This window comes from Canis lupus, chromosome 18 (assembly GCF_011100685.1).
Source record: "Canis lupus familiaris isolate Mischka breed German Shepherd chromosome 18, alternate assembly UU_Cfam_GSD_1.0, whole genome shotgun sequence".
In the NCBI taxonomy this organism is placed as follows: domain Eukaryota; kingdom Metazoa; phylum Chordata; class Mammalia; order Carnivora; family Canidae; genus Canis; species Canis lupus.
The window spans coordinates 31,780,380-31,802,856 of NC_049239.1; the positions used below are offsets into that span (position 1 = coordinate 31,780,380).

The following is a 22,477-nucleotide window of genomic DNA, read 5'->3' on the forward strand; positions in this document are numbered from 1 at the left end:
ACTTTGTCTAAGATCTAGCCCAGTAATCTTGGCCAGTCACCTCCTTTGTCTAAACCTGTTCACACATCAATTATGTCAAGAGATTGGGTTAGACAACCTCTAAAACAATTTCCAACAACATTATTTTTAATTTTCTGACTCTTCTCAAGTCACAACTTGGAAAAGTACTGCGCACAAATCTAGGTGGGCAAAAACTATGGTAACAACCTAGACCAGCACCGTCTCATAGAAACTTTTGATAATGGAATGTTCTATAATTCATGATCCAACATAGCCACTAGCCACTAGCCAATGACATGTGACTTGTGAGACTAATAAAACTGATTATTTAATTTGATTTCATTTGTATTAATTTGGATTAAAATTTAAATAGCCACATGTTACCATTGTCTGCAGTACTGGACAGCACAAGTCTAGACAAAGAAAGGCATTTCCACATCAAGTCTGTCAGAGGACTGGTAATGAGGAGGAAAAAGAAACAAGAATTCCTAAAATCTGAAGGATGACTTTATTATACTTTGGGAATGGTTAAAAATTTCCATAGCAGAAGCCCTGAGCCAGGAGGCAGATTCCCACTTCATCCCTTTCATATAAGACTATCTTTTTATCCCTAACAAGAAAGCTGTGTATAACAGTTTCTTGGGTGAGATACCATCCATATAGAGTTAACATATAATACATCACCCAAACTGGGACACTTTTGACAGTGAAAGGTGTCACCATGAATAATGAGACAGGAAAACAGGCATACACCAGGCAAAACCATACTTTGGTTTGCTATCCAAAGCAAACCTGGATACAGAGTCACCTAAATTCAGAAGATCCTGCAGATGCAGATTCTCTGGCACCCCAAACCCTAAAAGTCAAAATCAGGGCTTATAATATCAGACTACACTCTACCAAGTATTTAGCAAAAGGTGGTACCTGGAGTGCTTTTTAAAAATGTGGTTGAGCATCTGCCTTCAGCTCAGGGCATCATCCCAGAGTCCTGGAATCAAGTCCCGCATCAGGCTCCCCATGGGAAGCCTGCCCCCATGGCTCCCCATGGGTAGCCCTCTGCCTACGTCTCTGCCTCTCTCTCTTTGTGTCTCTCATGAATAAATAAATAAAATATTTTTTTAAAAAATGTAGTCCCAGCTTAACCTTAATAATCAAAATCTCTAGAGGCAGAATTATTGAGTTACTAAACGATTCTGAGTTACTGAATAATCTGAATGATTGAAAACTGGGTTTCAGTACAATCTGAATGATTTTCTAATTCTTATATACAAACCAAAACCTAGTCAAAGATGGTGTCTAGAGTTTCTAGCCATAGCAAAAGTTACTGCCACCAAGTGATAGAGTACAGGCACTGTTACTTCCAATGTGTATTAATGATGCCATCTCTGAACGGTCTTTGACAAATATCACTCTTGCACTCTGTGTTCAAAAATGTCCATAGCATGGGATCCCTGGGTGGCGCAGCGGTTTGGCGCCTGCCTTTGGCCCAGGGCGCGATCCTGGAGACCCGGGATCGAATCCCACATCAGGCTCCCGGTGCATGGAGCCTGCTTCTCCCTCTGCCTGTGTCTCTGCCTCTCTCTCTCTCTCTCTGTGACTATCATAAATAAATAAAAATTAAAAAAAAAAAAAAAAAAAAAAAAAATTTTAAAAAAAAAAAAAAAAAAAAAAAAAAAAAAAAAAAAAAAAAAACAAAAATGTCCATAGCAAAGGAGATCAGCAAACTCTGCCAACTTTGATCCCTGATGTCTCCAAACCCTTCTAATTTTAAACTCCTTGAGACTGATCACTGTAGGGATCCTGAAAAGACTAAAACAATTTATTCTTCTCTATATTTCTAGGATTGAGATAGAAAGACTAAAACATGAAAAACCAATAAATAATTCAGATAGATGTTAGCGCAATGAAGAAAATCAAATAGCCAGATGGGACACCAGACTGTAAGACAGATGAAGGCAGGAACTTGCTATTTGTCTTGTTCACTACTTTATTCCTGGCATCTCAGAAAGTTCCTGAAATAAAGCTGACCTTCCATAAATATATGTTGTATGAATACACGTAATGGAAGGGCAGAAGAGAACTACTTTAGATGGAATAAACAGGCCTCTCTGAGGAAGTAATCTTTCAAATAAGATTTTTACTAAAAGGAGCCTGGCTAGGAAGCCCATCTCAAAGAATTTCCCTGGTAGATGAAACAACAAGTACAAAGGGCCCTGAGGTTATAATAAACTTGCTTTATTAGGCAAGCAGAAGAAAGTCTTTTGGCTCAATATGGTGACCAAGGAGTGAGTGGTACTGGGTGAGGTTGATGAGATAGGCCTGGAAGCAGGTCATATAGGGCCTTGTGAGAAGCCAGTGTTTTCAAAGCAGAGGAGTGAAATAACCTGCTTTATGATTTGCAAGCTTATTTAATCTGTAGAGAATGATTAAAAGAGCACAAAAGAAAAACTAGGTACACAAAAGAAAAACTAGGTACACCTCTTCAGAGGCTATCGCAAGACTGCAGATATGGAGATATAGACCAGGGTAGCAGGAGAGGAGATGGTAAAAAGTAAACAGATAATGAATATATGTTGGAGATAGATCTAGCAAGAGTGGCTGATAGTTTGAATGTGGATGATAAGGCAAAGAAAGAAATACAGATGGATGAGGTCTAGGTTTCTGACCTGAACAATGAGTATTTTCCATGTCATGTTTCAATGAGATTTTTTTAAGTAAGCTCCACACCCAGCATGAAGCCCAACACAGGGCTTGAAGTCGTGACCCTCAGATAGAGACCAGAGCTGAGTTCAAGAGTTGGGACACCTTAACTGACTGAGCCATGAGATCTGGTCTTTCAAATGTCTGTGTGCTCTGGAAACCTGACTCCACACACATACCTGGATTAAAGATGCCCCCTCTCGATCTCATCTCCCAAGAAAACAAAATACTAGACCTTCAGCTTAAGTACAAAAGGGTCCATACTGTCAAAATCCCAGGGGCACTTGCCAGGTTTGGAAATCTGTAATCTTAGCTGAGAGCCCTCTCATCTCCCTTTATATGAGTTATGGCAAAAGGACTAACCAGCCTCATCCATGGGGATGTTCTCCCCACTTAACCAACTTAGGAACACAGAGTGTTAATTATTAAAGTACCAGGTACTAGACTATAGCAAGTAGGGAGTTGGATATAACCCATGGGACAGAGTTCTCAGGATGATCCAGGTGGGATTCAGGAAGTGGCACTGAAATCAAATGAAGAAAGTGACAAAGCCATGGTCAAGACTGGCAACCAAGAATCTTAAACTAAGGATAAATGACCAAAATGAAAGGATTCCAAAATATGAGGAGTGATCACCAGGGTGGTCCAATGGATTTTTATCAGATGGCTTAATTACTTCCTGGGACCTTACAGCTTTTGGTCCATGCCTTAAAGGCACTCAAAATTGGCTGACCTCTTAGCTCACCAGCAAAAAGAGTAGAGAAGAATGAAAGTGTTATCTATCAACACCAAATTAATTCTAGGAAACCGACTCAGTTTTTACATTGTTCATGTCATCACACACAAGTATTTAAAGCCACACTTTCTCCAACAGAAATGAATAAAATTGGATACTGCCATACGTCACCTTTGTGTATGAAAGAGACTCAGCTGCTATTTGAAGGATGTCCCTACTGATTGCCTATTGTCGTACCCTGACATTAGAGGGGAGAGAAGTATGGCTTCTGATTGTTGCAGCCACGACAAGAAAGGCCTTCCGTCACATCTTATTAATTTACTGTGGAACAGAATGTCACATTGACATTTCAAATTGTCCTGTTGCTTTGTTCACAGGATTATTTTGAGCTTAAACTCATTGAATTTCTAGCTTGGCTATTTATATGAACTAATGATTCTAATCTCCTGTCTTGACCTATAGACAAGACTAGATTTTACTATTTATAAAAAATGATTAACTGCTCAATCTTTGGGGTCAAACAGGCCTGGGTCTCCTAGGGCAAGTGATTTATTCTCTGTGTGCCTTGGCTTCCTCATTTCTGTAAAGGAAAATAATAGTATCTACCTTATATTTTTCTTATGATAACTAAGTGCAATAATATAAGGAAAGGCATCAACAACTATACCAACACAAAGCAACTCATAATAAAACAGGAATAACAACAATAATGACGAACATTTTTAGCACTCCCTAGAACCAGGCCTTTAACTATGTAACTTAAATATATTCACAAACTTCTCACAGCAACTCCCTAGACACTATCATTATTATCCTATCTTATAGGTGAGGAAACTGAGTACCTGAAGGTTAGATTATTTGCCAATACTCCAGCCCAGGCAGACTGGTTTCAGAGCCTATGCTCACGCACTCTGCGATTTTGCATCTATCCGGGTTTCTTGACATAGCTACCTATCTAAATTTGGATCTCCAGCTCATACCTGACTCTGGAATCCAAGCTCATTTATCCAACATCCATTTGCTTCCTCATTATTTCCCTGAAATGTCTAATAGACTCTGAAATTTAACAGACTCAGACTCAACACAGTGCTAAATGAGTTCCTCATCCTCTCCCTGTAAATTGCACTAGCTTCTATATTCCCCACATCAGTTTATGCCAGCTGCATCTTTCCAGAAGTTACCAATCCCTCACCATGCCTCTCTTTGTCTCAAACTACATATCTACTCCATTAGAAAGTAATCACTGACTCTACCTTCAAAATACCTCCAGAATGCAATGATTTCTTACCACCTCCTCCATGCCACCTTGGCTCAAGCCACCTTCATCCCTTGCCAGGATCACTCTAATAGCCTTCTGACAGGTCACTTCAAGTCTGCCCTCATGGTCCATTCAACACTCAACCCAGCAGCCATCATCTCAATATGTTCCAGTGACTCCCCATCTCACCCAGGTTGGAAGGCAGCATTTGCACAAGGCCCTACATAATATGGTCCCTGCCATGATCTCTGACCTTGTCTTCTACTCCTTTACCTAGATCTTACTCTATGTTGGCCCCACTGGCATCTGCTATTTTCAGCACACACCAAGACCATCCACCTCACAGTTTTGCACTTACTAGTTCCCTCTTCCTTGAATACTGCTCTGCTTGATATTGACATGGCATCCTCTGTAAATTCCTGCTCTCTCCTCACTGGGGCCCTCACCTCCATCCTCCTCCAATCCTACCATCTTCCCCTGCTTTATTTTTCTCCGTTGTTTTTATCACTACCTAAATACTATGTATTTTGCTCATTTGTTTTATTATCTGTGTTCCCCCTAGAGTGCAAGCCCTGTAAGGGCAGGAACTTCTATTTTGCTTATTGCTGTATCCTCCTATAGCTACACTACTCGTACCACATAGATGGTGCTCAATATGATGAATAGATTATTGAATAACTCCCCCTACCATTAGGAGCCAGACATACAGCAACATGCCGAGTATAATACAGTGAACTCCATAATGATATCCTTGTCCAAAGTATCCACTCTTGCCAAGAGTCCAGCCCAGGCAGACTGGCTTCAAAGACTATTACTTGCTGTATTTAGGAAGGATTTACAAGGAAGAGAGGAGCCCAAGGTTGATTTGCAAGCAGAAATCAAAGACAATGAAGAAAAACCTAGAAAAGTCAGACTTTGTAGAACTGCTTCCAAACTACAAACAATAGGAAATAAGACTAAAAATAGGCCTCGAAGGATCCATGTTAGTTAAACAGAGATATTTAACACTGTGGAAAATCATTTTAAGTCTGTTTATTTTTCACTTAAGCTTTTAGTTTCAAATGGCTGCCAGAGAGCCACCACTAAGTTGAGGGAGAGAAGTGTGTGGTTAGGGAAGTGAGGAAACAAATAAGGCTTATAGATTTTGGCTTAGGAAAGAATTCTGAGGATGACATTTCCCTCCTATGGCAAGTGATTAGAAGCAAATAGATCAGAAGCCTCCTAACTATTTGAGGAAATGAGGGCATCAAAGAAACCTATGCCTAAACAACAGTAACAACAAAAAGCTTTTGACGATGTAAGCCTTAAAAAAGCTCTCACACCCCATCTTGGCACAGGCAGAGAGCAAGCCGAGAATGCTGTGCAGCCCCTAAGGAAGGCGTGTCCTTTGTGCTCACTTCACATATGGCCGTGAAGGAAAATGGGCAAGGAAGAGGCACTCAGAGGGAACTAAGGTCAATCAGTAGACAAGGGATTTCCTCCACAGTGGCAGAATCAGGATTTTTCTTTTTTTAAGGAACTTCCCAGCTGCTGGGAATGGGGCCTTCACAATGCCTACACAGCAAGGCTTCATTGTTGCCTTGAACCAGAGATTGCTATCTGACTCCCATTCTTCCCCTTCCTGAATGGGAGTCCTTACTCTTGCTATCTGGTCCCAGCCCCATCATTGTATAATTTGTGTGTGTGCATGTGTGTTTGTGTGTATTATTGAAAGGAGAAGAGGACTTGTCTTCTTACTACACAAGCCACCAAACCTTCTGAATATGAACCAGATACATCACCCTGGGACCCTTGCTTTTGAATCTTATACAGTATTAAGATGAAACTCAGAATCATCAGAGAGCATAAGTACATTATCTATATAAACAGAAGGGAGAACCTGATATCTGACCAGAGAACCTGATTATGGTAGGAACTTCTAGCTGTTCACCAAAATCTTTGTTCTCCTCTTCCTCCTGGGAATACAGACAGATTCTGCTTCCCAGCCTTCCTTCCAATTACATGTGGTAATATGACTGAGTTATAGCAAATTCTGAGCAAAAGTGCCACATCTAGACCTGGCTCATCAAACACATATACCATCACCATATCTCCAATGAATAGCCATATATATTTATTTTATTTCTTCCACTCAGATGTCAATGCCCAGAGAACTGGATCTGATATCAGAGCCAGGAAAACCTTGTAGAGTTTTTCTATTTTGTGTTGAAACACACAGCTGAATGACTGTGTGAAGTAGAGCTCCTTCCTACCTTTCCCAGCATCTAAGAGCTGCCTTAGATTGGTTACAGAAAGGAAAATCAAATTTCTATGTTCTATGAGCCACCAACTCTATTCAGTATTTTGTTACAGCAGGCAGCCTACTTTGACTACTCCAATTCAAAAGCATATAAATTGTGAAAATGAGAGCCCATCTAGTCTATCTAACCACAGCTCTTTGGTGATCTGCTGTAAACACCTTTGTGTAATTTTTCTCTGATTTTTTGTATACCTTCATATATTACAAATATTGATGTATGTATACACATACATTATTTAAAAAGAGATCAAACTACACTGAGTTACTTTTAGAGAGTTTGAGTACCAATTTTAGTAGGATACACTAATGGGACTAGCTAGCACTCTGTACTTGGACTACCAAAACAATTACCCATGTTTGATTACCAAAAGCTATGAGATAAAACTATAAAAATATTTATTCTTTTAAAAAACACTTTGTTTGATAGCTGGCAAATAGATATCCAGAAATGTGAGTATTCTCCCCAGAAATATGTAGAAATAACAATTTCTATCCCAGTGTCTAAAAGTAAAATCAACAGCAAAACTCCACATGTGATTATAGAAAATAGAATTCCCTCCATCTGGTCCTCTAACATTTGTCTGCTGAGGGTATTTTTTTCCCTGATGAACTGAACAGATCAGTATAGATAAAGGCAAACAGACTCTGCATTTAACCATATTAGAAGTACAGATACTGGTGAAAAATTAATACGTTGCTCAGTGGGTTTTTTTTAGTTGTTCATCCTTCTTACTTATAGATATTTTCAGACATGCCTTACAAAAACACTGAGCCCAGAGCTAGCACATGGTAAACTATTTCAATCAATTATTGTCACAGAAAGTAATACTTGCTCTGAAATTCCTAGAATAATGTCACATTACCGATGACTTCTCTAACTGAGCTTAAGAACACCTGTACCATCCCCTAGTTTTTAAAGGTCAAATCTGCTTTTGTTAAATCACTATTATACATTTTCCTATAAGTTCAGCATAGCTCAGACTTCTCAGAGGACTGCCCTTCACACACCCTTCGCTAGCCAGTCCCTCCCATTCTCCCATGAACTGGTCCGAGTACAATGACCCACTTCTGGGCTCCCATAGCATTCTCACATGCCTCTATCTAATAAATCATTGTCATCCCCATCTATTTATGGAAAGCCTATGTGCCAGACAAGAAATTAAGCATTTTATGTATGCTATCTCATTCAAATCTAATATCCTATTTTATAATGAGGAAACTGAGACAAAGTTTAGTAAACAGCTAGTGTCAGAGCCAGATTCAAAGCCAGTCAGTCTAACCCAAGGGACAATATTCTAAAAATTCAGTGATAAATATGGTTTCCTTGCCTCTTTCTCTTCTTTTCTTAAAAAAACATTTATTGATCAGCTATTACAGACCAGGCTCACTTTCAGAGTACACTATGAACACCTTGAAGTAAGGGACTATGTTTTTCACCTTAAAATTTCTAGTGCTCACTACCACGCCTGAAAGCCAGTTGCTGCTCAATAAATTTGTGATGCATCACACAATGCAAAGCCATTTAATAATGTTCTCTGCATATAAAGCTGTGAAATCACTCTGTTATATGTCTGAAACCAATGTAACATTGTGGGTCTATTATACTTCAATTTCAAAAATAAAAATAAGTTTTGAAATGAAAGACCGTTCTCTGTCCTGCCTCTATCTTATAAAAGAAAGACAGATAAACCAAAGAAGCCCTTCTGAAACAAAAGGGAATGGCCTGAGTTCTAAAAAGACGGCAGAGTAGTAGGATCCTGAGCTCACCCTGTCCCACGGACACAGCAGGATAACCGACCCATCAGTGTAACTAATTCAGGAAATGACCTGAAGACTTGCAGAACAGAATCCACAGTTAATCACAGAGAAGAGGACACACAGAAAAGAGTAGGAGGGCTGGGGACATGGTAAGAAACCAAACTCAAGGTGAGTCCAACCACAAATGGAAGGAACACCACAAACATGGACAAGGGAGATGATCAGACCCCATAGCTGGTAACCCAGATATAGGGAACCCACACTAGGAAGCCAAGTCCCCATAACATTTGGCTTTGTGAACCAATGGGGTTTAACTTTGCCAGTTTTTGCAATCAGCAGGGCTTCTCTCTGAGTACTTGAAAAATCAGTAGGCTTGGTTCTATGAGACCCAGAGGGACACAGGAAACTAAGCCTCCACCCTGAAAGAGCCAGCATAATAAACTGCCCTGCCAAAATACAAGCAGTCGTTTGAAACCTGCCTAGGGTATGGGTGAAGCTCATGTTATTTGCTAATCTCAGTCTGCTGGAGGGGCAGGGATCTTCAAAAAACTTCTCACAGAACAAAAGAGCAGGTACCATCTTTCTCCCTGCCTCCCACCCACCAATCCACAGAAAGAGAGCAGGACATTTGCAAGAACCAATGTGAATACTTTCCACCTATCTTGCTAGTATCATGACATCTGACTCTAACATTGTCATGTAACCTGTCCTACTCTGCAGTTCATCTCCAAAGCGACTCCTATTCCCAACACACTCTGCAAGACACCCTGGCAGGGATCACTGCTACTCCAAAGTAACTCTGCCCTGGAGAGAAGGGAGGGTAACCACATATACCAGTTGAACAGGAGCCCCAGCAGCTAAACCTTATAACTGGCAGTGCAACAATAATACCCTGATAATCACTGTGACTACAGCCCCAGCAGAAAGGCTGATGGCAAATCAGACTGCAGGTTTGACTGCAGACACCACCCAACTACAAGCCCCCATGACAGCCCCAGACTGGCTCTTTAACAGCACAAGGACCAAACCCTTACTGGTGCATCCACGACAGGCAAAGTAGGCTATTGCAGCCAACCAGACAAAAAGCAAACACAGCTCAGCCACATCAGTGTGTATGCAACCAATATAGGAGATACCCCTGAAGTGCCTGGTTCTGGTGAATATGGAACACAGCACTACAGGGTACTAAGAACCTCTTCTTCATAAGGCACTACTTTCAAGACATGAGATGTAGCTAACTTTCTTAATAGATAAAATAAAAGCAGAGAGTTAGACAAAATGAGAGGGCAGAGGAATATGTCCCAAATGAAAGAATAGGACAAAACCGCATTAAAAGAGCTAAATGAAATGGAGATAAGTGATATGCCTGATAAAGAATTCCAAGTAATAGGTTATAAAGATACTTACTGACCTGAGACCTGGATTTCAGGGAGACCTTCAACGAGGAGATAGAAAATATAAAAAAAGAACAGAAGAGTTGAAGAATTCAGTAACTGAAATAAAAATACACTTGAGGGCTTAACAGCTGATTAGTAGATTCAAAAGAATGTATCAGTTACCTGGAAGACAGAGTAATGGAAAGCAACCAAGCTGAATAGTGAAAAGGAAACAATAATAAAAACAGAATAAGTTAAGAGATTTCAGTGACATCATCAAGCATAATAACATTTATATTATAGGGATCCTGGAAGGAGAACAAAGAAAAAAGAGGGCAGAAAATTTATTTGAATAATAATAACTGAAAATTTCCCTAATTTGGGAAAGAAAATAGACATCCAGATCCAGAAGGAATAGAGAGCCCCCCCAAAAAAAAACTGAGCCACCCGATGTCTTTTGATTGGAGCATTTTGTCCATTTACATTTAAAGTTAATATTATTGGGGTTCCAGGCCCAGGTTGAGCTTGTCCCTCACCACCTTCAAGCAGAACTCCTCCCATTTGGGTTCTGAGCCCCAAGCCAGGAGGCTGACTGAGATACTGACCTCAGAGTCCACCTAATAATACTCAGTGGTCAAGAACAGCTTGGAGATTAGGAACAGAAGACCCAGGGAGGGTGCCTGGGTGGTTTAGTGGTTGAGGGTCTGCTTTTGGCTCAGGTCGTGATCCTGGGGTCCTGGGGTCAAGTCCTGTATCAGGTTCCCCACAGGGAGCCTGCTTCTCCCTCTGCCTGTGTCTTTGCCTCTCTCTGTGTGTCTTTCATGAATAAATAAGCAAAATGTTTAATAATAATAATAACAATAACAATAATAACTTTAAATACAAATGGAAAAAATGCTCCCATCAAAAGACATAGGGTCACTGAATGAATGAACTTAAAAAAGCAAGACCCATTTATATGCTGCCTACAAGAGACTCAGTCCAGGGGTACCTGAGTGGCTCAGTCAGTTAAGCATCTGTCTTCCACAAAGGGTCCTGGAATCGAACCCTACATCAGGCCCTGCACACTGGGGAATCTGCCTCTACCTCTTTGTTTGCCCCTCCCCCCCACTTGTGTTCTTTCTCTTTAAAATAAATACATAAAATCTTAAAAGGAGAGAGAGAGACTCACTCCAGACTTAAAGAAACATGCAGATTGAAAGTGAAGGGATAGAAAAATATTTACCATGCAAATGGAAGCAAAAAGAATCCTGGGGTAGCAGGATTCTCTGGATTTTTTCTTGTGAGAACAGAAATATATGGAGGCTAAATTACAGGTTACCAAATAATGAATGAATGGATCAACCAAGAAATCAAAGAAGAAACCAAAAAATACATGGAGACAAATGAAAATATAACTGTCCAAAATCTTTGGATTGCACTAAAAGCTGTTATTAGAAGAATTCAAGCAATATAGGCCTATTTCAAGAAAGAAGGAAAATCTCAAATTAACAACCTAACTTCATACCTAAAGGAGTTAGAAAAAGAATAACAACAAATCCCAAAGCCAGCAGAAGGAAAGAAATAATAAAGGCTAAAGCAGAAATAAATTAGAGATCAAAAATAATAATAGAATAGACCAATGAAACCAGGACCTCATTCTATGAAAAGATAAGTAAAATTGATAAACTGGTCAGACTCATCATGAAAAAAGAGAGGGCTCAAATAAGATCAGAAATGAAAGAGGAGAAATAATGACAAGCACCTTTTTTAAAGGTTTTTTTTTTAATCCTCTTTTAAAAGATTAAAAGAGAATAGTATGAATAACTATATGGCAACAAATTGGACCACCTAGGAAAAATGGATAAATCCCTCAAAACATATTATCCAAACCTGAATCAAGAAGAAATAGAAAATGTGAACAGATTCATTACTAACAATGAAATTGAATCAGTAATAAAACAAAACAAAAACAAAAACAAAACAAAACAAAATAACAAAAAACAAACAAAAAAAAAAACTCCCAACAAACAAAGATCCAGGACCAGATGGTTTTATAGGTGAATTCTACCAAACATTTAAAGAAGAATTAATACCTGTTCTTCTCAAACTATTCCAAGAAATAGAAGGAAAGCTTCCAAATTTATTCTTTAAGGCCAACCTTACCCTGATACCAAAACCAGAAAGGATACAACAAAAGCAAAATAAAACAAAACAAACTATAAGCCAATAACTCTAATGAATATACATACAAAAATCGTCAACAAATTATAAGCAAACCAAATGCAACAGTACATCTTTTTTAGAGAAAGAGCATGAGCAGGGGACCAGGAGAGGGGAGTGAAAGAGATAATCTTGAACAGGTTCCATGCTCAACACAGAGCCCAACATGGGGATCAATCTCATGACCCTGAGATCATGACCTGAGCCAAAATCAAGAGTCAGACATTTAACTGACTGAACCATCCAATGATACATTTTAGAAATCATTCACCACAATCAAGTGGTGCATACCACGGTGCTCAATATTCACAAATTAATCAGAATGATATACATATCAACAAGAGAAAAGATGAAAATTATATGATCATCTCAGTAGATGCAGAAAAAACAGTAAGTACAGCATTCATTCATGATAAAAATTTTCAACAAAATATGTTTAGAGGGAACATACCTCAACACAAAAAAGGCCATATATGAAAAACACAGCTAACATCATACTCACTGGTGAAAAACTGTTAGTTTTTCCTCTAAAATCAAAAACAAGTCAAGGATGTCCACTCACTTTTATTCCACAGTACTGGAAGTCCTAGCCATGGCAATTAGACAAGAAAAAGGAATAAAAGGCATCGGAATTGGTAAGGAAGAAGTAAAATGTTCACTACTTGCAGATGACATGATATTAGAAACAGAAAATCATGAAACTACAAGAACTGATAAATGAATTTAGTAAAGTTGCAAGATACAAAATTAATGTACAGAAATCTGTTGCATTTCTATGCACTAATAATGAAGTAGCTAGCAGAAAAGAAATTAAGAAAACAATCCCATTTATAAATGCATCAAAAAGAATAAAATACCTAGGAATACACTTAACCTAAAAGACCTTTATTTCAAAAACAAACAAACAAAAAAACCCATAAAACACTAATGAAAGAAATTGAAGATGACACAAACAAATGTAGATATTATAAGCTCATGGATTATAAGAACGAATATTGTTACAATGTCCACACTACCCAAAGCAATCTACAGATTCAATGCAATCCCTATCAAAATACCAATGGTATTTTTCACACTGTGTTAATTATACCTTAATTTTTAAAAATAAATAAATAAATTTTAAAATAAGCAAAAAAATATAAAAATAAAAACAAAAGGGATTGGGCTGGTATTTTCCTGGCACTGAAAATATATTAAACAAATGCTGGACTGCTACAATTTAATATTCTTGATCCTTTTAAAGTAAAACTAGAAGTGTGATTACAAAGATTATAACTCAGCATGTTCCAGTCTCTTCAACATTCTCATGGATTAGTTCTTTCTAATTCTATGCTCTATTTTTTCAAGTTCTTTAACGGTCCAAAGAAAATAGAGATCTTTCCAGGTTCATACTGAGAAAGGAAAATTCATGAATCAGGTGTGGATTGAGATGGATTCTGAAGAATGAGTAGAATTTGGATCCAAACCAAAAAATTAGCACTTTCCAGGATAGGGAAACAAGAATGGGTCCATAGTAACAAGAATGGTTGTGGCATCATGGAAGTCAGTATGAAGCCAAGTCTAACTAAAATAAAGAACAGAGATCTCTAATGGTGGGAATTCAATAAGATGATGATAAAGAGTTAAATAGAGAAACAGAGTGAGGTAGGCAAGGGAGTTACAAAGAGTAAAGTTGGAATTAAGTAGTTTAAAAACAGAAAATGACATTACAATAGTGGTATATAAGCATACTGGCTTGGCGACTGTTTGAAGTTCCAAAAAGGGTTCCACCCTTATTCTTTCCTGTTTTTTCTCTTTCTTGGACTGGGGAAAGGCAACCTCAAGATGACTGCAACTCAGGAAGAAGAGTCAGAGCAGAAACTAGCCATATTTAGTAAAGGTACAGCCACAAGAACATTCATTAGATTTTGTTCTAATGAACAAATAAACCTTTAGATTTTGTTCTTTGGCAAAGAAACAAGGTCCTCTATGAAAGTTTCTCTTGACCTTAGGCAGACACTCCACAGAGGGTAAACTTCTTTACTAACCTACTCTCTTTTGTCAGCCACAGCAAGCTCCACTCCAAGGCCTGAAAAACATTTCCTTGAAACTTAATCCAGAATTATTCTCTACAGTGAAGCAGTCCACACTTTATTCCTAATTGATGACTTGCACAGCACTGCCCCATACACCATGGCCATGCATGTCCTAAGACCATAGTGGCTATGAACATGGCAATTGACTCTCTCCAGCAGTTCACAACGGTCTGCAAAAAGAAGCCAAGATCCTCAGTTCCATTTCTACAACCTTATAAAATTTGACCATCACTCTCTGGCTCAGTCTGACCTCAAAATCAGAGCTCCACCTTGTAGACTTCACCAGCCAAGCTCACTAGCCTAATCTACTTATGTCTCACCTTGCTCTGAATTTAGTCCTCATGTCCTGGCCTCCTCTCTTATCCATTCTTCACAGACCAGTTTCCTTTGACTTCCTAAACCCACAGCAACCTCCACTCACTAAGAACTCTCAAAGAAATTATTGTTTCTGCCAATTTCTTGAACATCAATTTTAAACTCATATCATTCCTTAACCATTCTTGTGAAGGTGTCCTTTCTTATCAACTATATTCCAAAATGCAAAGACTTAGCTGAAAGCTTCTGCATCCTTCCCAGGCCCAAGCACCTATAGATACACAATAAAGACTCCCTGATTTATGATAATCATATTTTATGATTATAAATTATTATAATAATTTATGATTATTAATTATCATCTAGATCTTTGATGGAATGGCAGTGGAGAAGCAGATTTGAAATGGATAATTCTTAATTTTTCCCATTTTGTCATGTTGCAGATTTGTAACTAGAGTGATTTTGGTGTTACATGTGGCCATTCAGAAAATTAGAATGTAATTTTTGCTCTAGGGTTTGATTTGCCTGAGACTGAATGTAGATGACTACATTATTCTAAACTAACCACATACTGCACCTTGAGATAACTTTCCTTTTACACTCTGCTCATTAATGCTTAGCAAAGCTAGCTGGGAGAACACATCAGACCAGCATCAATCTGATAGACCATTTCCCACTATCATTTTCTTCATCTATTGCCAAACAAAGATGCTAAACTGAGTTTGCTGTCTTAGTGAGACGAACCTGGTAATAGCAAAGTCTCTCTAAAAACACCTCTGGTCCCTCAAACCCTGCAGAATATAGCATGTTCATACTCACTGCACCTGGGGAAGGCAAAATGAAGGCAGGCACTAATTTTTAAGAAAACTGAAATGCAGTAACCTCCTAAACCCCTAAACAAAAAAAAAAAGTTCAGAAAATGCCTAATAAATCACAGAATTGCTTGCTCTACAAAAGAATATGTTGCAGGAAAAAGATTTAAATATAAGAGACCTAGTAGCTGCCATAGGGGATGGGGCATTGGACGAGCAAAATAGGTGAAAAGGATGAAGAGGTACAAACTTCCAGTTATAAAATAAATAAGTCACAGGGATGTAAAGTACAGCATAAGTAGATATAGTCAATAATATTATAATAGCTTTGTGTGGTGACCAATAGCAACTAGGCTTATCATGGTGATCATTTTCAGAATGCATATGAATGTAAAATCACTATGTTGTACACCTAGCATTAATATTAAAAAAAAAGAATATGAGGCAGAGTCCTTTAAATGTATCCAATTCTTGGCATTCGTGAATTTAGCAATCATTATTTTAATCACTGTACTCACAAGCAAATAATATGCAGTAATCTGCAGTGTTGTAGAGGTACAAGCTTGAATCATACGTGTTGATGTGATGTGATTCTTACATACAACACGAGTGCCTTCAACATCAGAAATAATTCCTCCAGGTACTCCCACTTAACAGGTGAAAATAACATGTGAAGTATATGCTTTAGTGGCATTCACAAATTTGGGCATTATTGAGGTTGCCTGTTCTGTTTAATCCCAGTCTTATTCCCAGGAATAAAGCATCTCAGATAAAAGCTTCCTTTAATGATCTTTTTCTCATGTTGGGCTTCAGATCTGTAATAATTTTTCAAGCTTCCCTCTCCTCAACCCAAGCTGAGACTTATACCAACACTGCAGGGGCTTCATTTGATGTTGCTTCATTAACAAAGTTCATTTGTCTTGGGAAAGCTGCTGATTCTCTAAAATTCACAAGCAAAATCTGTATGTGGTGGGGAGAAAGAGATAAAGAAGGTAACAAAAAAATGGAAAAGGAGACAAGTCCCATATTTCCAGATCAGTCCTGTCCTGACCCCTGACAAAAGTCAATGCTTACCATCCCAAAGTCAAAAGCACTTCCTGGTGGCCCTGAGATCTGGCTGAGAAACACAATCTGGTGAATAGAATCCTTCCACTATCCAAAGCCCAATGAATAGTCTAAACTGCACCTTAACCAAACTAAAAAAAAAAAAAAAAAAAAAAAAAATAGGAAGGAAGGAAGGAAGAAACAAAATATTAAACTATTAAACTAAGGTCAAAAGATTCATCTTTCTGTCTCCCCAAAAGTCTTTCTACAAATACAATATTCCAGTTTTTTATGTCCCCCTGTTCTTGACAAGTGCATTAGTATCTAGTGAATAGGTCCCTCTTCCTAACCCCACCTACCACTTCAGGACCTACAGTTTGAGAAATACAATAAAACAGTAAAGATAGAGGTTGAAATACCACTTTTAGTAGTGGTATAGATAGATCACAGGATGCACTCTGGTGTGAGAGCCAGATGGGCCTAGCAACTTCCTACTGAGATCCATACCCAGACCTGAGACAGCACCCACAAAAGAGTGACTGTCCGCAGACCCAACACACCTGCCCCCATCATTGCTTCCCACTGGGAAAGAGAACAGGAAAGGAGAACACACTCAGAACATTGACAGATCCTCTCTAGTCCACAGACCATTGCCACTCCATAGCTATCATCCTATAGAAAGGGCATATAGCAAATGACCCCATGACTTCACAAGTGTCACCTCCCATTGAGGCCATGTCAGCTGTACTCACACACCCAATATCCTCAGGGCAAAAAGCAAAAGGAGATGTGAAAAGCAGAAAGAATGAAGACCTCAGTATCTACTTTTATATAAAGAAACTATGAAATTTTCTGGATTAGACTAAATACATCGCCTTTATCCCACCCAAAATGTGGGGCTCATATAGGATATTACTAGTCAATAATATCAGAAAAGTAAAATTCATTATCTATGCACATCCGAGTATGGAGAGGGGAAATTCTCAATTACCAGATATAGCTTACAAAACCAAGCAAATTAAAGTAGACCAATGAAATTAAAATGACTAAAGAAGTAGATATAACTAGCCTCCTGAGATAGTTAATGCCAAAATTAACCACAAAACTTTGCTTCAAGGTTCCTAGAAACTAAGTCAAAGCATTCTTAGCATCTAAAAAAAATTCTTAAGTATGCAAATCAGTACTTCAATTCAAGGTTGACTTCTCCTCCATCTATTAATTTGTGGTTTCATTTTGAAAGCTGTGATTTTTTAATCTAGAGGTTTAAAGGAAATAAAATTAGCAGGCCCAGATTTTAGAGTATAAAACCTAGTCCTTGACTAGAAGTCTCTGGAAGCTGAATTAACATTTAGGCCACAAGGGTACAATTTAGGAAATTATTGCTTCACAAGCTCAAATGGTATCCTGATGGAGTAAAAGATTACACTGAGTCTAAACTTTACTAAATTGCACCTTGGAGTTCTGTACTACTGGATAGTACCCTTCAGGTACTGGAATTTACCTGTTTGCTGTTTCTCTCTGTAGAACTAAAAGTAATTACCCATTAGAATGAGTGTAGAAAAAAAAAAAAGAAAAAAAAAAAAAAAAAAGAATGAGCGTAGAAGCCAAACATTTTTTAACCAATCCTGAGGGAGAAAAAGAGGTTAATTCTATTGGAACAAAAGCAAATATCGCTTCCTGAAGTTGGTCCCTATTATATAATATTTAATGAAGTTAAGCATAATATATTAATTTCTAAAAGTGAGTTCACATTTCACATAAATAAAACAGATTAATTAGTAAATTCAGATGGATATTGTTCTTTCAGGTGCCTCAATTTGATATCAATTTACTTGCTTAATTTAGGACTCTTGAGCCTCTACTTGAACCTCTGAGAATTTTTCACTAAGTACTATAAACCTCCACTATCCCGTATAACAGACATTAACCACATATGACTTTTTATATTTAAATTAATTTAAACTAAATAAGATTAACAATTCAGTTCCTCAATCACTATGGCCCCGCTAAGTGCCCAATAGCCACTTGTGACTAATGGCTATCATATTGGACAGAATAGATATTTCATCTTGCATAAAGTTCTATTGATACTACTGCTAAGATCACTACTTTTTATTTTTAAAAAAATTTTTAAAGATTTTATTATTTATTCATGAAAGAGGCAGAGACACAGGCAGAGGGAGAAGCAGGCTCCCTGCGGGGAGCCCAATGTGGTTACTGGGATCACAACCTGACCCAAAGGCAGACACTCAACCACTGAGCCACCCAGGTGTCCCATACAAGATACGTTTTAAAGTAAATGTTAAAATATTTATTTAATAACATGGTAAAAAGTGAATTATATCTATTATCTGTTAAAGACAAAAAAATGTTGCTTGTTTTTATTTTAATGTAAACATCATGTTCAGTGTTTTATGCTTACACACACAGTCATTCCAACATTCAGCAAAAGTATGTCCTGGAATCCTTACATGTTCCTGGATCTGTGTTAGGTATTAGAGATATAAGAGTTCAATCTAGTGGAGGAGAAATTCCAGTAACAAATCATTACAGTCCAATGAAATAGACACTCTAATAAAGGTACAGAAATAAGAACCTAGAGGGGGTGAGTTGTGGGGGAAAGGAATGATATTTTTAGCTGCATCTCAAACAGGATTAAAGTTTCCCAAATCCTGTATGAAAAAGATAGAGGAAGAGGTGCCTGGGGAGCTCAGTTGGTTGAGAGCCCAACTCCTGGTTTCAGCTCATGTTGTGATCTCAGGGTCATGAGATCAAGCCCCCTCTCAGGCTCTGCTTCGATGGGGAATGTGCTTCAGATTCTCTCTCTCCCTCTCTCCCTCTCTCTGCCCCTCCCACCTGTGCTCGCACTCCCTCTCAATGAATAAATAATGCCTAAAAAAAAAAAAAGAAGCTGGATGAAACAGTTCTGCAAAGGCATGAAGATATTAAATAGTAAGATGTGCTTGAGGACAAAAGAAGGCCAAATCAGGGCATGAAAGCAGTGCAGACGGCTAGATGGAAAGGGTTGAGACTTGAATCATGAGTTGGGGCCAAACTGGAAGCATGCCATGCGTGAAGATGGGGCTTACTCTGCAGGGTCTCTATGGAGTTAATGAAGGTTTGAGCATAGAGTGCATTTATGCTTTGAAAAAAAAATGAAACTAGTTTGTTGTAAAAGATGGACTAGAGAAAATAAAAATGGACAATTTAAAGTTGGAAATTTATGCCACTTAGCAACCTCCTACCAGATGCCAAATAGAAATGATGTTCCTATACACATATTCACACTCATATAAAAATAAACACATATATAAACATACTTTCAGATAACTAAAAATAAATATAATTGTACAATGCTAATGAGTCTGTGTAGATGTATGAGCATGTACATCTTCAATTTATCCTAGACTCCAATTTATTTCCAGATTCTATGGTCTCAGGGAGCCCATAAACACATACACACACACACACACACACACACACACACACACATCATTTATAAAATTCTTATTCTGTGTCAAAGCCTGTGTTAACTGTCATTCTTCCATTATTTCATTTTAACTCTTAGTAACTATTCCAGGAAACAGGGACTATATTCTCCTTTTTCTAAAGATTTTTTTTTAAGTAATCTCTATATCCAACATAGGGCTCAAACTCACAACCCTGAGATCAAGAGTCCCATGCTGTACCGATTGAGCCAACCAGGCGTCGCTATTTTCCCCATTTTAAAATTATGTTCCAGATGGACTGTGTATCTTACCCTACACCAGACAACTACAAAGGGGCAAAACCAAGGCACTGAAGTAGGACATGTACAATTTTTTAAGCCTATGCTTTTAACTTCTAGTTAATATTGTCTTCCTGGATGATAGAACATATTTGATTCACAGAGGTTCCCATCCAGCATTCTTGAAACACACTTAATAGAATGACCTAAAATACAAAGAAAACATTAAAAATAAAGGACAAGTTTGATAAAGCTTGGTGCCGTAGCACAGTGATCATGCTTTGATAATGGCTTAGTTTTAAAAGTATGCACACCTGGCAAGACATTTAAACTCATTTAGACAAAGATGCATCACTGGAGAAAAAAAAGGCTGAGCTCCACAGACCTGGATGCTAAGTTCTCTTGTAATGGCCCTAACAAGAGGTACAATAATGCAAGAGGATATTATACAAATTCTTTGCACACCTTCACTTTTGTTGAGTCTAATCAAGAGGGCAAAGATGACTCTAAGTTTGTTTTTTTTTAATTTTTATTTATTTATGATAGTCACAGAGAGAGAGAGAGAGAGAGGCAGAGACACAGGCAGAGGGAGAAGCAGGCTCCATGCACCGGGAGCCCGACGTGGGATTCGATCCGGGGTCTCCAGGATCGCGCCCTGGGCCAAAGGCAGGCGCCAAACCGCTGCGCCACCCAGGGATCCCCAAAGATGACTCTAAAGTAACTGTCCGGGATCCCTGGGTGGCGCAGCGGTTTAGCGCCTGCCTTTGGCCCAGGGCGCGATCCTGGAGACCCGGGATCGAATCCCACGTCGGGCTCCCGGTGCATGGAGCCTGCTTCTCCCTCTGCCTATGTCTCTGCCTCTCTCTCTCTCTCTGTGACTATCATAAATAAATAAAAAAAAAAAAAAAAAAAATTAAAAAAAAAAATAAAGTAACTGTCCTAGCCGCCCCAATCACCTTACCTTCAGATACTAACTGCAAAAAAAAAGTCCCACCTGAAACTCCAAAGAGGAACTCAGAGATAAATAAGCTTTGTACCCAGCCCAGGAGGGAGAGCACGAGGAAGAGATAGCACCGCTGCCTCATGAAAAATAGAGTAAACGGGCCTGATAGGATGTGGAAGGTCAGGTAGTGGTGGAGGAGGTAGGAGAAGGAACATAGTTTATGAGCAGGCTTGGTAGGGATAACCAGACTGAATAATCCATGTTGGTTTTTTCTCAGTTTGAGCAACAGTGGCAATCAACATGGGTTTTTTTCATCTATTGCTAAACAACAACACTGACAAATACCTTCAAAGCTTCAGCACACTGATAAGTATCTCAATTGGCAGCTTGCTTTCCTCAATGGCCCATCAATATAGAGGAAGAGGCTGTCCCCCTTGAGAGCTCCCACTGGTTGGATTCAATTATACTGAATAGAAGCTCAGAGTCCTGGAAGACACCAAGGTCATCCCTGGTGTGGATGGTTTATGACCTCTAACGGGTCACAAAGCCCTGCCTGCATCTCTAAGCAACAGCTGTGACATCACACACAAAGCCCAGTCATTCTGATTCACTGCACTTCAGCTGCATGGTGCCACAGGGTATGTGGATTGAAGAACCAGGGTCCAATCACAGGTGCAGTTCCCCAAGTATAAAAATGTTATAGACCTGTCTATCCTGGTCACATAGCATGGCCCCCACCTTCCTTAGATTGCAATAACCTTAGATCTCCATGAAGCTCAGGCAATTCTTCAACATTAATCAATTTTAATGCAATTCTTGGGTAGAAAAACAGAATACATAACAGAAGTGCCGTAGTTGAATCCAATGTAGCCAGAGAAGACAAGCAGCTTCACCCGAGAAACACAATAAGAAGCAGCAGGAAAATCAGCTCTGTTTTAAAACAAAAACCCCCTTCATGATTACTATTATCTGTCACAGGCATGCATTATGTGTTTTTATATATATATATACATTTTTTTTTTCCAAAGTAAGGGGCACCCAGGTGGCTCAGTCAGTTAAGTGTCCAACTCTTGATTTAGGCTCAGGTCATGATCTCAGTGAGGTCATGGGATCGAGTTCCCGGCTTAGGCTCCTCCTCAGTGGGGAGGTCTGCTTGCCTCCATCTCTCTCTGCCTCTCCCCCTGCTCACATGCTTGCTTGTGCTCTCTCTCCCTTTATCTCTCTAGAATAAA

General features: G+C 38.8%; 1 long non-coding RNA gene across 29 annotated transcripts in view; it reads right to left on the reverse strand.

Moving 5' to 3' along the window:
- Window positions 1-21,768, reverse strand: part of LOC102151911 — a 125,225-nt gene extending 103,457 nt beyond the window's left edge. For all 29 annotated transcript variants that reach the window (XR_005373333.1, XR_005373332.1, XR_005373325.1 and 26 more), the window contains exon 1: window positions 21,591-21,768. This is a non-coding gene — a long non-coding RNA (uncharacterized LOC102151911). The remainder of the gene's footprint in view (window positions 1-21,590) is intronic.
- Between the last annotated feature and the right edge of the window lie 709 nt (window positions 21,769-22,477).